The sequence below is a fragment of the Pristiophorus japonicus genome, chromosome 23 (assembly GCF_044704955.1).
Source record: "Pristiophorus japonicus isolate sPriJap1 chromosome 23, sPriJap1.hap1, whole genome shotgun sequence".
Classification (NCBI taxonomy): domain Eukaryota; kingdom Metazoa; phylum Chordata; class Chondrichthyes; family Pristiophoridae; genus Pristiophorus; species Pristiophorus japonicus.
The window spans coordinates 67,225,412-67,240,295 of NC_091999.1; the positions used below are offsets into that span (position 1 = coordinate 67,225,412).

Below are 14,884 nucleotides of genomic sequence, written 5' to 3' on the forward strand. Positions count from 1 at the left end.
AGTACTTAATTTAAAAATTTGTCTGTGCTCTGCAATTATCCTCTTAAACCATTTTGGACACTGTGTTTCAGTGGTCTGCTTCAAAATGTTCATTACTGGTAACAATACATGAAACTGGAAATACAGTGAGATTGACTGTACAGCAAAGGACTGGTAATTGTGAAAAAGCAAAGAAAATATACATTCTGGAAGAAGAACATCGAAAAGAAATGTGACGCCAACATCCAGAAAGAAGATTAATTGCTCAGTCTCTTTCAGCAAAGAAGACCTATCCCAAACATTTCTCTGACCTAAAATTCACAAAACGAAAGTCTTGCTTTTAAAGTCATTAAACCAGAATTTTCGCGCCGCCGAATCTTCTGAGTCAGATGTCTCGAGCTCTGTGGACTAAATCCAAGTCCATTTGCAATATTCTGCTTCCATGCACACTATTAAATATGCCACTAACTTATAGAATCACAGAATAAGGGAATGGTTACCGCACGGAAGACCATATTCGGCCCGTCGAACCCATGCCAACTCTCAAGTAGTACCACTCCTCGTCATTTACCCGCAGCTGTGCAATTTTATTCCTCGGAAACGTATCGAACTCCATTTTGAAAGGTAATATTGAGTCTGCATCCACCGCCCCTTTAAGCAGTATATTCCAGATTCTAACCAGATGCTGAGGAATGGCCACTCCTGTTCCGATGTGTAAAAACAGAGAAACTGGGGATCAATTCCTGCCACACTCAAGAACTTGCGAAATACAGCACCGTCATTCTATTCTCAAAAAGCAATCGCCTGAAGTGTCGGCCAGCTGTTGAGCTTAAAGCTCTGGTTATGTTCTCAACATCGCTGACACCGCAGCGTTTCCGTAGTGTCGTGGTTATCACGGTCACCTAACACGCGAAAAGTCCCCGGTTCGATACCGGGTGGAAACATTTTGCAAACGTGTTCCATGAATGATTGGAATAAATTGAATAATTCATATTCGTGGTTCAATATGCAGTGTCTCATGACGGTGTTGCTTTTGCTGATTTCTCTGCACAGTTATGTACACACTCAAACGCTACACAGTGTTTTTCACTCCCGCCCGTTTGCAGCCATGAGAGTGCAGACACCCCAGCTCAAAGCTGCACATACCATGCATTCAGTTCAGCTGTGAGTAATTATTAACGGATCCTGCCGCGACGCATCGAAAATCAAAGCCACAAACAAAACCCATCGATTAATTGCTTTACCCAGCTCCAGAGTGAGTGAGGGCGGGACAAGCCCCGAAATTCCGGTCCCACAGTCGCCAATTAGCCACTGCCGGCGAAAGCGCCGAATGCATTATCAACAAAGGTTTATCACCCTTCACTGGGCTAAAAATTGCTACGGCTTGAGCCAAAACTCCTAGTGCGCCGAATAGCAGCCTCATAAAAACTCGTAATCCTTGGTACCTGAGGTCGAGCCACAGATGACACGAACGTTCTTTTCACTGGAAATACCAATAATTAGCCGATCGCCTTGTTTTGCATCATGACAGTAATGCTGACCGATATTATGCAATCATAGAAGTTTACAGCATGGAAGGATTCCTTTCGGCCCATCGAACCCAACAACATACGGCTTTTCAAATGCACATCCGAGTACTTTTAAATGTGGTGAGGGTTTCGCCATCCACCACAGTTTCAGGCAGTAAGTTGCAGACTCCCACAAACTTCTTGATGAAGAATGTTGCATTCAAATCCGCATTAACCCTTATACTAATTACTTTAAATGTATGCACCCTGGTTGTTGACCCCTCCACTATATGAAATTGGCCCTTTTAATCAACGATAACTAGACCCCTCCTAATTTTATACAACGGAATGCTGTCGCCCATCAGGCTCCTCTGTTCCAATGAAAACTACACGCAGCATATCCAATCAGTCCTCATACCAAAGTTACTCCACTCCCGGCAACATCTTTCTAATTCTCCTCTGTAACATCTCCACTGCAATCACGTCCTTCCTTCAATGAGGTGACGAGAACTGCACGCAGTACTCCAGCAGTGGCCAAACCAGAATTTTATACATTTCAAGCATAACCCACTTGTTCTTCTATTCCATGCCTCTGCCAATAAATGCAACTATTCCGCATGCTCCTGAAGTGTCGGCCAGCTGTTGAGCTTAAAGCTCTGGTAATGTTCGCAAGATTAATGCCACCACAGCGTTTCCGTAGTATAGTGGTTATCACGTTTGCCTAAAACGCGAAATGTCCCGGTTCGAAACCGGGCGGAAACATTTTGCAAATGTGTTCCATTAATGATTAGAACAAATTGAATAATTCATATTTGTGGTTCAATATTAACAGAATGTAGTGTCTCATGACGCTGCTGCATTTTCTGATTTATCTGCACAGTTATCTGCACACTGAAACTCTGAACAGTATTTCTCACTCCCTCCCGTTTGCAGCCCTGACGGTGCAGAAACCCCATCTCAAAGCTGCAAATTCCGTGCATTCAGTTCAGCTGTGAGAGATTATTGAAGGATCCTGCCGCGTCGCATCGAAAATCAAAGCGACAAACAAACCCATCGACTAATCACTCTTCACCAGCTCCAGAGTGAGTGCAGGACAAGCCCCAACATTCCAGCCCCGCACTCGCCAATCAGCCGCTTCCGGCGGAAAGCGGCGAATGCAGCATCAACTAAGGTTTACCGCCTTTCACTGGGCAACAAAATGCTACGGTTTGAGCCAAAGCTCCCGGTACACCGAACAGCTGCCTCATTAAAACTCTTAATCGCTGGTACCTGAGTTCGAGTCGCAGCATACACGAGCGTTTTTTCGCTGGAAACACAATTAATTAGCCGATCGTCTTATTTTGCATCATGAAAGTAATGCTGACCGATATTATGTAAACATAGAAGTTTACAGCATGGAAGGAGTCCATTTCGGCCCATCGAATCCGCACCGGGCAAAAAATGTCCAGTTTTCGGTGTGTAACCCTGCACGTTACGGCATTTCAAATGCACATACAAGTTCTTTTTAAATGTGTTGAGGGTTTCCCCCTCCACCACACTTTCAGTCAGTGAGTTCCAGATCCCCACAAACATCTGAATGAAGAATGTTCCCTCCAAATCCCCTTTAACCCTTATACTAATCACTTTTAATTTATGCCCCCTGCGTGTTGACACCTCTACTATGGGAAATAGGCCCTTTTAAGCTACAATAACTAGGCCCCTCCTAATGTTATACACCTTAATGCTGCCGCCCATCAGCCTCCTCTGTTCCAAGGAAAACAAACCCAGCCTATCCAATCTCCTCATAGCTCCACTCCCGGCAACATCTCCGTCCATCTCCTCTGTACTCTCTCCAGCGCAATCACGTCCTTCCTTCAAAGCGGTGACCAGAACTGCACGCAGTACTCCAGTTTAGGCCTAACCAGAAATTTATACTTTTCTAGCATATCCCACTTTCTGTTCTGTTCCTTGCCTCTGAAAATAAATGGAACCATTCCGTATGCCTTCTTAACTAACTTTATCCAATTGGCCAACTACGTTCAGGGATTTGTGGACAATCAATCCCAGTTCGCGTTACACTTCTCAATGTCCTACCAGTTGAGTGTATTCCCTTTCGTTGTTTGCTCTCCATAAATGCACGATTTCACACCTCTCTGGATTAAATTCCATTTGCCACTGTTCTGCCCACCTTACCAGATGATTTAATCTGCCTGCAGTCTCCAGCTATCGTCTTTATTTTCAACCACACTGCCTATTTTACTATCTCCTGAAAACATCTTAATCATAACCCCTATATTCAAGTTTAGATCATTGATGAATACCAAAAAACCAATGATCCTAGCACTGAAATCTGCGTAACCGCACTTGAAACTTCCTTCCAGTCACAAAAACATCCATCAAACATTACCCTTTGCTTCCTGCCTCTGAGCCAAATTTGGATCTAATTTGCGACTTCATCCTGGATCTCATGGGGTTTTACATTCATGACAAGTCTGGAATATGGGATCATAACGAAACCATTAATAAAATGCATATACACTACTTCATACGCAGTACTTCATCGATTTACCTGGTGACTTCCTCCAAAAATGCAATCAAGTTAGTCACACGCGACCCTTCCTTAAGTAATCGTGCTGGGTGCCGTGATTAACACGTGCCATTCGAAATGTAGAAAATGCATAATCGTTAAATGTTATCCAGCTTTTACGGGAAAAATGATTAATTAACTGATGATCTTCATTTGCACAACTAAATAAATGTTAACTGAAGGAGTGTCCTCAATAGAATAATTTGACAGTGCTCTGCAATTTACCTCTCAAACCATTTTAGACAGTGTTCTTCAGTGGTCTGTTTCAAAATGTTCATTGCTGGTAACAATACATGAGACTGGGGATACAGTGAGATAGACTGTAATTGTGAAACAGCAAAGAAAATATACATTCTGGAAGAATAACATCGAAAGGAAATGTAACACCAACCTCCAGAAAGAAGATTAAATGCTGTGTCCCTTTCAGCAAAAAAATCCTTTCCCAAACATTTCTCTGACGGAAACATCACAATAGCAAAATTCTACATTTAAAGACAGTAAAACAGAATTTTTCACGCACACAAATCTTCTGAATCAGATGCCTCTAATTGCGTCGACTCATACCATGTCCCTTTGCAATATTTTGCTTCAATGAACACTATTAAATGTGCCAGCAACTGAAAGAATCACAGAATTCAGGAATAATTACAGCACATAAGAAGGCCATTCGGCCCGTAGAGGCCATTCCAACTCTCAACTAGTCCCACAACCCGGTCATTACCCGCAGTTGTGCATTTTTTTTTCCTTCGTATTCTTATCCAACTCCCTTTTGAAAGATAAGATTGAGTCTGACTCCACCGGCATTTAAACCAGTGTGTTCAAGATTCTAACCACTTGCAGTGGAATGGTCACTCCTGTACTTATGTATAAAGGCAGGGAAACACGGGATCAAGTTCTGCCACACTCACCACCTTGCTAAATGTAGCACCGTCATTCTATTCTCATAACGCAAGCTCCTGAAGTGTATTCCATCTGGTGATCTTAAAGCTCTGCTTATGTTCCCAACACAGCTTCTGCCACAGCGTTTTCTCAGTGTTGTGGTTATCATGTTCGCCAAACACGCGAAAAGTCCTAAGTTGGAAACATGGCTGGAACAATTTGCAAACGTGTTCAATTAATGATTAGAAGAAATTGAATAATGCATATTAGTGGTTCAATATTAACAGAGTGCAGTGTAATGATGCTGTTGCATTTGCTGATTTATCTGCACAGTTATGTACACACTCAAGCTCCACACAGTCTTCCTCACTCCCTCCCGTTTCCAGCCTTGACGGTGGAGAAACCTTATCTCTAAGCTGCACATTCAGTGCACTCAGTTCTGCTGTGAGAGATTATAAAAGGATGCTGCCGCGCCATATCGAAAATCAAAGCAACAAACAAACCCGTCGAATAATCACTCTTCCCCAGCTCCAGAGTGAGCGAGGGTGGGACAAGCCACAACATTCCGGTTCCGCACTTACTAATCAGCCGCTGTTCGAGGAAAGCGGCGAAGGCAGCATCAACAGCGGTTTCCCACCCTTCACTGTGCTACAAAATGCCACGGTGCGAGACAAAGCTCCCCGTACACCAAACATAATCTCAAGTTCATGAATTCGACCCCCAGCTTGCATGAACGTTTTATCACTGGAAATATTATTAATTAGCCGATCGTTTTGCATCATGAAAGTAACGGTAACCGATAATTATATAATCATACAATTTTACAGTCTGGAAGGAGTCCTTTTCGCCCATCGTATCCGCACCGGCCAAAAAACGTCCAGTTTTCGCGGTAACCCTGCACCTTACTGCTTTTCAAATGAACATCCAAGTACTTTTTAAATGTGGTGAGGGTTTCTCCCTCCACCGGACTTTCAGGCAGTGAGTTCCAGACACCCACAAACATCTGGATGAAGAATTTTCCATTCAAATCCCCACTAAACCTTATAATTTCTAATTTCTTTTAATTTATGCACCGTGGTTGTTGACCCCTCTACAATGGGAAATTGGCCATTTCAATCAACAATATGTAGGCCCCTCCTAATTGTATACACCTTAATGCTGTCGACCATCAGACTCCTCTGTTCTAAGGAAAACAAACACAGCCTATCCAATCTGTCCTCATAGCAAAGTTGCTCCACTCCCGGCAACATCTACGTGAAACGTCTCTGTACCCTCTCCAGCGCAATCACGTCGTTCCTTCAATGCAGTGACCAGAACTGCAATCATGCTCCAGCTGCGGCACTACCAGAATTTTATACAGTTCTAGCATAACCCACTTGCTCTTCTATTCCATGCCTCTTCCAAAAAATGCAACCATTCCACCTGTCTTATGAACAAGCTTATCCAACTGGGCAGCAACCTTCAGGGATTTGTGGACATGCAATCCAAGTTCCCTTTATTCCTCTATATTTCTCAATGTCCTACCAGTTGATGTGCATTACCTTTCCTTTTTAGCCCTCCACAAATGCACGATCTTTCACGTCTCTGGATTCGATATCATTTGCCACTATTCTGCCCAACTTACCATTTGATTGATATCTGCCTGCACTCTCCAGCGAAAGCATTAATAAAATCCATATACACTGCAACATACGCAGTACTTCATCGATTCACCTGGTGATTTCCTCCAAAAATGCAATGAAGTTAGTCAAACGCGATCCTTCCTTGACAAGTCGTGCTGAATGTCCATATTAACCTGTGCCTTTCGAAATGTAGAAAATGTATAATCGTTAAATGCTATTCTGCTTTCACTGGAAAACATCATTAATTAACTGATGATCTTCATTTGCATAGTTAAGAAATGTTAATTGATGGAGAGTCCTCAATTGAATAATTTGTCTGTGCTCTGCAATTTACCTCTTAAACAATTTTCGACACTGTAATTTAGTGGTCTGCTTCGAAATGTTCATTGCTGGTAACAATACATGAGACTGGGGATACTGTAAAGCAAGTACTGGTTATTGTGAAACAGCAAAGGAAATACACATTCTGGATGAATAACATCGAAAAGAAATGTGACCCCAACATCCAGAAAGAAGATTAAATGCTGAGTCCCTTTCAGCAAAAAAAAATCCTTTCCCAAGCATTTCTCTGACGGAAACTTCACAAAACCAAAATGATGCATTCAAAGTCATTCAACACGAATTTTATGCGCGCACGAATCTTCTGAATCAAATGCCTCTAATTGTGCAGAATCATACCATGTCCCTTTGCAATATTTTGCTTCCATGCACACTATTAAATGTTCCAGTAACTTATAGAATCACAGAATTCAGGAATAATTACAGCAGGGAAGAAGGCCATTCGGCCCGGAGAGGCCATGCCAACTCACAACGAGTCCCAAACCCCCGTCATTTACCCGCAGCTGTGCATTTTATTTCCTTCAGATACTGATCCAACTCACTTTTAAAGGTAAGATTGATTTTGCCCCCACCGCCATTTAAAGCAGTGTATTCCAGATTCTAAACATTGCTGAGGAATAGCCACTCCTGTTCCTATGTGTAAACATGGGATCAAGTCCTGTCACACTCACCACCTTGCGAAATGGAGTACCGTCATTCTATTCTCAAAACGCAAACTCCTGAAGTGCATTCCAACTGTTGAGCTTAAAGCTCTGGTTATATTCCCAAAACAGTTTCTGACACAGCGATTCCGTAGTGTTGTGGTTATCACGTTCGCCTAACACGCGAAAAATTCCCGGTTCGAAAACTGGGGTGAACATTTTGCAAACATGTTCAATTAATGATTGGAAGTAATTGAATAATTCATATTAGTGGTTCAATATTAACAGAGTGCAGTGTCTCACGACGCTGCTGGAGTTGCTCATTTCTTTGTAACCGTTCTGCACACACTTAAACTCTGCTCAGTATTTCTCACTCCCTCCCGTTTCCAGCACTGACGCTGGAGAAACCCCATCTCATAGCTGCACATTCCGTGCATTCAGTTCAGCTGTGAGAGATTATTAAAGGATCCTGCCGCGCCGCATCGAAGATCAAAGCCACAAAACAAACCCATCGACGAATCGCTCTTCACCAGCTCCAGAGTGACTGATGGCGGGACAATGCCCAACATTCCGAGCCCGCACTCTCCAATCAGCAGCTGCTGGCTGAAAGCGGCGAATGCAGCATCATCAGTGGTTTACCGCCCTTCACTGGAATACAAAATGCCGCGGTTCGAGCGAAAGCTCCCCGTACACCAAACAGCTGCCTCCTAAAACTCTTTATCTCAGGTTCCTGAGTTCGAGCCCCAGCTTGCATGATCGTTTTATCACTGTGAAGAACATTAAGTAGCCGATCGCCTCGTTTTGCATCATGAAAGTAACGCTAACCGATAATGATATAATCATACAAGTTTACAGCTTGGACGGAGTCCTTTTCGACCCATGGTATTTGCACCGGCCAAAAATGTCGAAAGTTCCGAAACCCACACATATCTGGTTGAAGAATGTTCCCTTTAAAACCCCCTTAAGACTTATATTAATGACTTTTAATTTATGACCCCTGGTTGTTGACCCCTCTACTATGGGAAATTGGCCCTTTTAATCAACAATATGTAGGCGCCTCCTAATTTTATATACCTTAATCCTGTCGCCCATCAGCCTTCTCTGTTCCAAGGAAACGAATAGCAGATTGAGTGCTGAATGAAGGCAGTGACAACCTCGACTAATAGGAAAAGCCTCGTTCAATTAGTATTGAGACATCTATCCAAGTATTAAACCGACCTGTCCCTACTTTGTTGCAGAATTGTGCTACGATGTGTTAGTTATAGCGCAACGTCAGAATTTGATCTGGGATACATTGGATGATAAGGAGTTACAGGTTTCGTTGTGTTGTGTTGCTCGGTTATTTTGTTGCTGTGTTTTTTGCTTGGATATGCATGAACCCTCTTGACTTTCTATGGCAGCAGGAGAATCAGCAGCAACGATTTGCAAAGAATAGAAACATAGAAATAGAGAAAATAGGTGCAGGAATAGGCCATTCGATCCTTCGAGACTGAGCCAACATTCAATAAGATAATGGTTGATCACACCCTCTGTACCCCTTTCCTGTTTTATCTCCATAATCCTTGATCCACCTAGCAGTAAGGGTCGCATCTAACACCCTCTTGAGTAGAACCAATGAACTGGCATCAACAACTCTCTGCGACAGGGAATTCGACAGGTTAACAACTCTCTGAGTGAAGACGTTTCTCGTATTTCAGTCTTAAATGGCCGACCCCTTATCATCAGCATATGTGCCCTGGTACTGGTCTTCCTCAACATCGGGAACATTCTTCCCGCATCGAACCTGTCCAGTCCCATCAGAATCTTATACATTTATACGAGATCTCCTCTCATCCTTCTAACCTCCAGTGAATAAAGTCCCAATTGATCCAATCTCTCCTCATATGATATCCCTGGAATCTGTCTGTTGAACCTTCGCTGCACTCCCTCAAAAGCAAGAACGTCCTTCCTCCGATTAGGAGACCAAAACTGAGCACAATATTCCAGGTGAGGCCTCAATAAGGCCCGGTACACTTGCAGTGAGACCTCCCTGCTCCTGTACTCAAATCCTCCATCTGTGAAGGCCAACATACCATTTTCCTTTTTCACCGCTTGCTGTACCTGCATGCCAGCTTTCATGACAGATGAACCATGACACCCAGCTCTCGTTGCACATCCGCTTAGACTAATCTGCTGCCATTCAGCTAATATTCTGCCTTCCTGTTTTTGTCCCTAAAATGGATAACTTCACATTTTTCCACATTATACTACATCTGCATCGCATTTGGTCACTCACCTAAACTGTCCAATTCACCATGCTACCTCTTAGTGTCCTCCTGATAGCTCACACTGCCACCCAGTTTAGTGTCATCTGCAAACCTGGAGATATTACACTCAATTCCTTCATCTAAATCGGTAATAATATTGTGAAGAGCTGGGGTCCCAGCACTGAGCCCTGCGGCACACCATGAGTCAATGCCTGCCATTCTCAAAAGGAATTTTTTGTCCCGACTCTCTTCTTCTTGTCTGCCAACCAGTTCTCTAATCCACGTCAGTACATTACCCCAATGCCATGCGCTTTAATTTTGCACACCAATATCTTGTGCGGGACCTTGTCAAAAGTCCAAATACACCACATCCACTGGTTCTCCCTTGTCCACTCTGCTAGTTACGTCTTCAAAGAATATTCCAGCAGATACGTCAAGCCTGATATCCCTTTCATAAATACATGCTGACATGGAACGATTCTGTTACTGCTTTCCAAATGTGCTGCTGATTCATCCTTAATGATTGATTCCAACATTTCCCCCCCCCCCGACTGATGGCAGGTTAACCGGTCTATAATTCCCCGTTTTCTCTCTCCTTCCTTTTTAAAAAAGTGGTGTTACATTAGCTACCTCCAGTCCATAGGAACTGATCCAGAGTCAATAGACTGTTGGAAAAGAATGACCAATACATCCACTATTTCTGGGGTCACTTCCTTAAGTACTCTGGGATGAAGATTATCAGGCCCCGGGGATTTATCGGCCTTCATTTCCATCAATTTACCTAACATAATTTCCTGCCGAATAAGGATATCCTTCAGTTCCTCATTCTCACGAGACTCACTGCCTCTCGTACATTCGGAAGCTTACTTGTTACTTCCCTCGTGAAGAAAGAACCGAAGTATTTGTTCAATTGGTCTGCCATTTATTTGTTCCAATATTATAAATACAGTTGAATCCGACTGCAAGTAACCTACTTTTGTCTTAACTAATCTTTTTCTCTTCATGTACTTATAGAAGCTTTAGCAGTCAGTTTTTATGATCCCTTTAAGCTTCCTCTCGGAATCAATTTTCCTCCTTTTAAACAAAACCCTTCGTCCTCCTCTGTTGAATTCTAAACTTCACCCAGTCCTCAGGTTTGTTGCTTTTTCTGGCCAATTTATATGCCTCTTTCTTGGGTTTAGCACTATTTTTAATTTCCCTTGTTAGCCACGGTTGAGCCACCTTCCCCGTTTTGTTTTTACTCCAGACAGAGATGTAAAATTGCTGAAGTTCATCCATGCGACCTTTAAATGTTTCCATTGCTTATCCACCTTCAACCCTTTAAGTATCCTTTTCCAGTCTATTCGAGCCAATTCACTCCTCATACCATCGAAGTTACCTTTCCTTAAGTTCAGAACCATAGTGTCCAATTAACAGTGGCACTCTCCATCTTCATAAAGAATTCTACCATATTGTGGTCAGTCTTCCCCAAGGGGCCTCGCACAACAAGATTGCAAATGAGTCCCGTCTCTTTACACATCGCCCAGTCTCGGATAGTCAGCTCTCCAGTTAGTTTCTCGACATATTGGGATAGAAAACAATCCCTAATACACTCCAGGAAATCTTCCTCCACCGCAGTGCAACCAGTTTGTGTTAGCCCAATCATATGTAGATTAAAGTCGCCCATGATAACTGTTGTACATTTATTGCACACATCTCTTATTTCTTATTTGATGCTGGCCCCGTCCTCACTATGACTGTTTGGTGGTCAATACACAACTCCCACTAGTGTTTTCAGTCCTTTGGTATTCTCCAGCTACATCCATACCGCTTCCAAATCATTCAGGTTAATATCCCTCCTTGCTATTGCATTAATATCCTCTTTAACCAGCAACGCCATCCCGCCTCCTTTCTTCTCTGCCTATCCTTCCATAAAGTTGATTACCCCTGGATGTTGAGTTTCAACCTTGGTCACCCTGGAGCCATGTCTCCATGATGCCAATTAGACCATATCCGATAACTGCTGTCTGCGCAGTTATTTCGTCCAACTTATTCCGAATAATCCTCGCATTGAGGCACAGAGCCTTTACGCTTGTCTTTTTAACACAATTTGTCCCTTCAGAATTTTGCTGTAATTTTGTACTTTTTGTTTTTGCCTTGAAATAAAGGGATTGTGTGAGTCAGCAATTCAATGCAGGAGGGAGAAGCGAAAAGCTTGTTGATTGGTTGACGGTAGTGTGAATATTGTGAGCAGCCTGTGGTGGAAGCAAAATCCTAATGCAACTGGCATTCACAGGCGGTTTCCAATCCAAATGCTAATCAGGCCTGACTCTGCGTAGGTTATCAGATCAACTGAGATCGGGCGTTTTCAGACTAGTTTCACCATAGGCATCAGCACATGCGCTTTCTCTTTACTTATACGGACATACGGCTGTTCTTCATTTCTTTTTCTTATTCTATGCATTGAAACAAGGAGTCAGCACTCAACTTTAATTTCACCATTTTCCTCCCGCCACACCCAGTTCCTGCTTCTCTGCCTCACACGAAAACAAACTACAAACCCTATCTCCTTCATTGCCATGCCTCAAGCTTCAAAACTATCTGACTTTCACCATTCCCTCTCTCACCCCCAAATCATTCACTTACTCACCCCGAAATCTCATGCTTGCCAACGTCGAGTCGCTCTTCCCCAAAATCTCCCCATCCCCAAATCTGAACTCACCCCAAAAAAAGCTTCCAACGCAAGCTAATCGCCAGCATTAATTAAATTCCAAACCTACCCATTTTTAAGCCAGGACTCTCTTATCGCCACATTTCAGAACCCCATCTGGCAAGTCACGCCTGCAACTCGTCAATCTGACTTGTAACACTCCTCACATTAACAGACATGCATTCCACCAGCCTGCGAATTGCCTTTGCTTGTTTCTGCATTTAATTGCTGCTCTTTCTGCACTATTCTTTGTACTGTTGCTGTTTGTCGTTCCCAGGTTTCTATTCACCTTGTCTCTCCTCTCTGCTGCTGTATCGTGGTGCCCCTCTGCCAGCATGTGCTTTTTTGCTACTATATTTTCTTGTTCTGCGTTCTTTCACACCCTGCGTCGACCCCCTTGCATTTCTGTAGCAGCAGCAGAATGTGCAGGAAATACATGGTGAAAGTAAAGTGAGAGAGAGAGCAGCAAAACGTTTGTTGATGGATTAACGGCAGTGTGTGTGCAGAACCATGAGCGGCCTGCGGTGACAACAAAAGGCTACTGCAACTTTTATTCCCACGCGCTCTTCCATCCAAATACTAACCAGGCCTGACTTTTCTCAGTTTCTAAGATCAAAGGAGATCGGCTGTTTTCAGACTATACTGGTCGCAATCATCAAGACGTTCGCTTTCTCATTACTTAAACGGACATGCGGCTGTTCTTCATTTATTTTTCTCATCCCATGCATTCATAAAGTAATCAGGACTCAATTTTCATTTCACAATTTTCCTTCCTCCACCCCACCTCTTGCTGCTCTGCCTCCCACACAAACAAAATAGAAGCCCTCTCTCCTTCACTGCCTTGCCTCAAGCTTCAAAACTATCTGACTTTCAACAATCCCTCGCTCACCCCCAAATCACTCACTCACTCACTCCCAAATCTCACGCTCGCCAAACTCGAAATCTCTCAACAGCTCAAATCGCTCTCCCCCCAAATCTCCCCTTCCCCAAATCTCTCCTCCCGCTAAAAAAGCTTGCACCAACCGATTACACCAAGATTGTTTAATTTCAAATCCTACCCATTTTTAATCCAGGTCTCAGTTATAGCAACATTTCGGAACACCATGTGGCAAGTGATGCCTGCAAAGCGCCAATCTGATTTGTAACATTCATCCCATTAACACACATGCATTTCAGCAGCCTTTGATTTTTTCTTGCATTGAATTGCTGCCCTTCCTGCATAATTATTCGTTGTTCTGTTGCTATTTATCCCTCCCAGGTTTCGATCACATTGCATTCTTCTCTTTTTCCCCTCCGCCAGCATGTGGTTTTTTGCTATTTTATTTTGTTGTTGTGCGTCGACCCCTCTTGCATTTGTGTAGCAGCAGAAGAAATTGCACGAAATAAATGTGAGAGAGAGAGCAGCAGAACGGTTGTTCATGGATTAAGGTCACTGTGCATGCAGAACGAGGAGCGGCCTGCGGTGTCAGCAATACCTGACTGCATCTGATATTCCCATGCAGTCTCCCACCCAACTACTCACTACGTCTGATTCTGCTTAGTTTTCGAAATCAGACGAGATCAGGCGTTTTCAGACGAGTGTGGACGTTGGCATCAGCACACTTGCTATCTCTTTACTTAAATGTTCATACGGCTGTTCTTCATTTAATGTTCTCATTCCATGCATGCATACAAGTAATCAGCACTCAATTTTCATTTCACCATTTACCTTACGCCACCCACATCTCCTGCTGCTCTCCTCTCATACAAAAAAACTACAAAGCCCTAATCCCTTCATTGCCTAGCCTCAAGCTAAAAAGTACCTGACATTCACCATTCCGTAACTCATCCCCAAATCACTCATTCATTCACTCGGAAATCTCACGCTCGCCAACCTCGAAATCTCTCACTACCTTAAATTGCTCTCCCGCAAACCTCCCAATCCCCACATCTGACGTCACCCCAAAAACATTCCACCGCCAACAAATCGCCACGATTGTTTAATTTCCAATCCGATCAATTTTTAAGCCAGATCTCTGTTATAGCCACATTTCACATCTCCATATGCAAGTGGCACCAGCAACTCGTCAACCTCGTTTGTAACACACATGCATTCAAGCAGCATGTTAGTTAGCTTTGTTTTTTACCTGCAGTGAATTTCAGCTCTTCCCACATTATTCATTGTTCTGTTCCTCTTTGTCCCTCCGAGGTTCTGATACATCTTGCCTCTCCTCTCTGCTGCTGCGTCCTGGTGCCTCTCCGCCAGCATGTGTTTTTTTGCAATCTTATTTTGTTCTTCTGCGTTCTTTCCCCCCCTGCGTCCACTCTATTGCATTTGTCTAGCAGCAGGAGAATGTGTAGGAAATGGTGAAAGGAAACTGGGAAGGAGAGAGCATCAAAAAGGTTGTTGATGGATTAACGGCAGTGTGTTTGCAG

General features: G+C 43.3%; 1 non-coding gene across 1 annotated transcript; it reads left to right on the forward strand.

Moving 5' to 3' along the window:
• Positions 1-2,177: 2,177 nt before the first annotated feature.
• trnaf-aaa (transfer RNA phenylalanine (anticodon AAA)) lies at positions 2,178-2,249 on the forward strand. The gene has a single exon. It is a non-coding gene; the product is annotated as a tRNA-Phe (tRNA).
• The last annotated feature ends 12,635 nt before the right edge of the window (positions 2,250-14,884 follow it).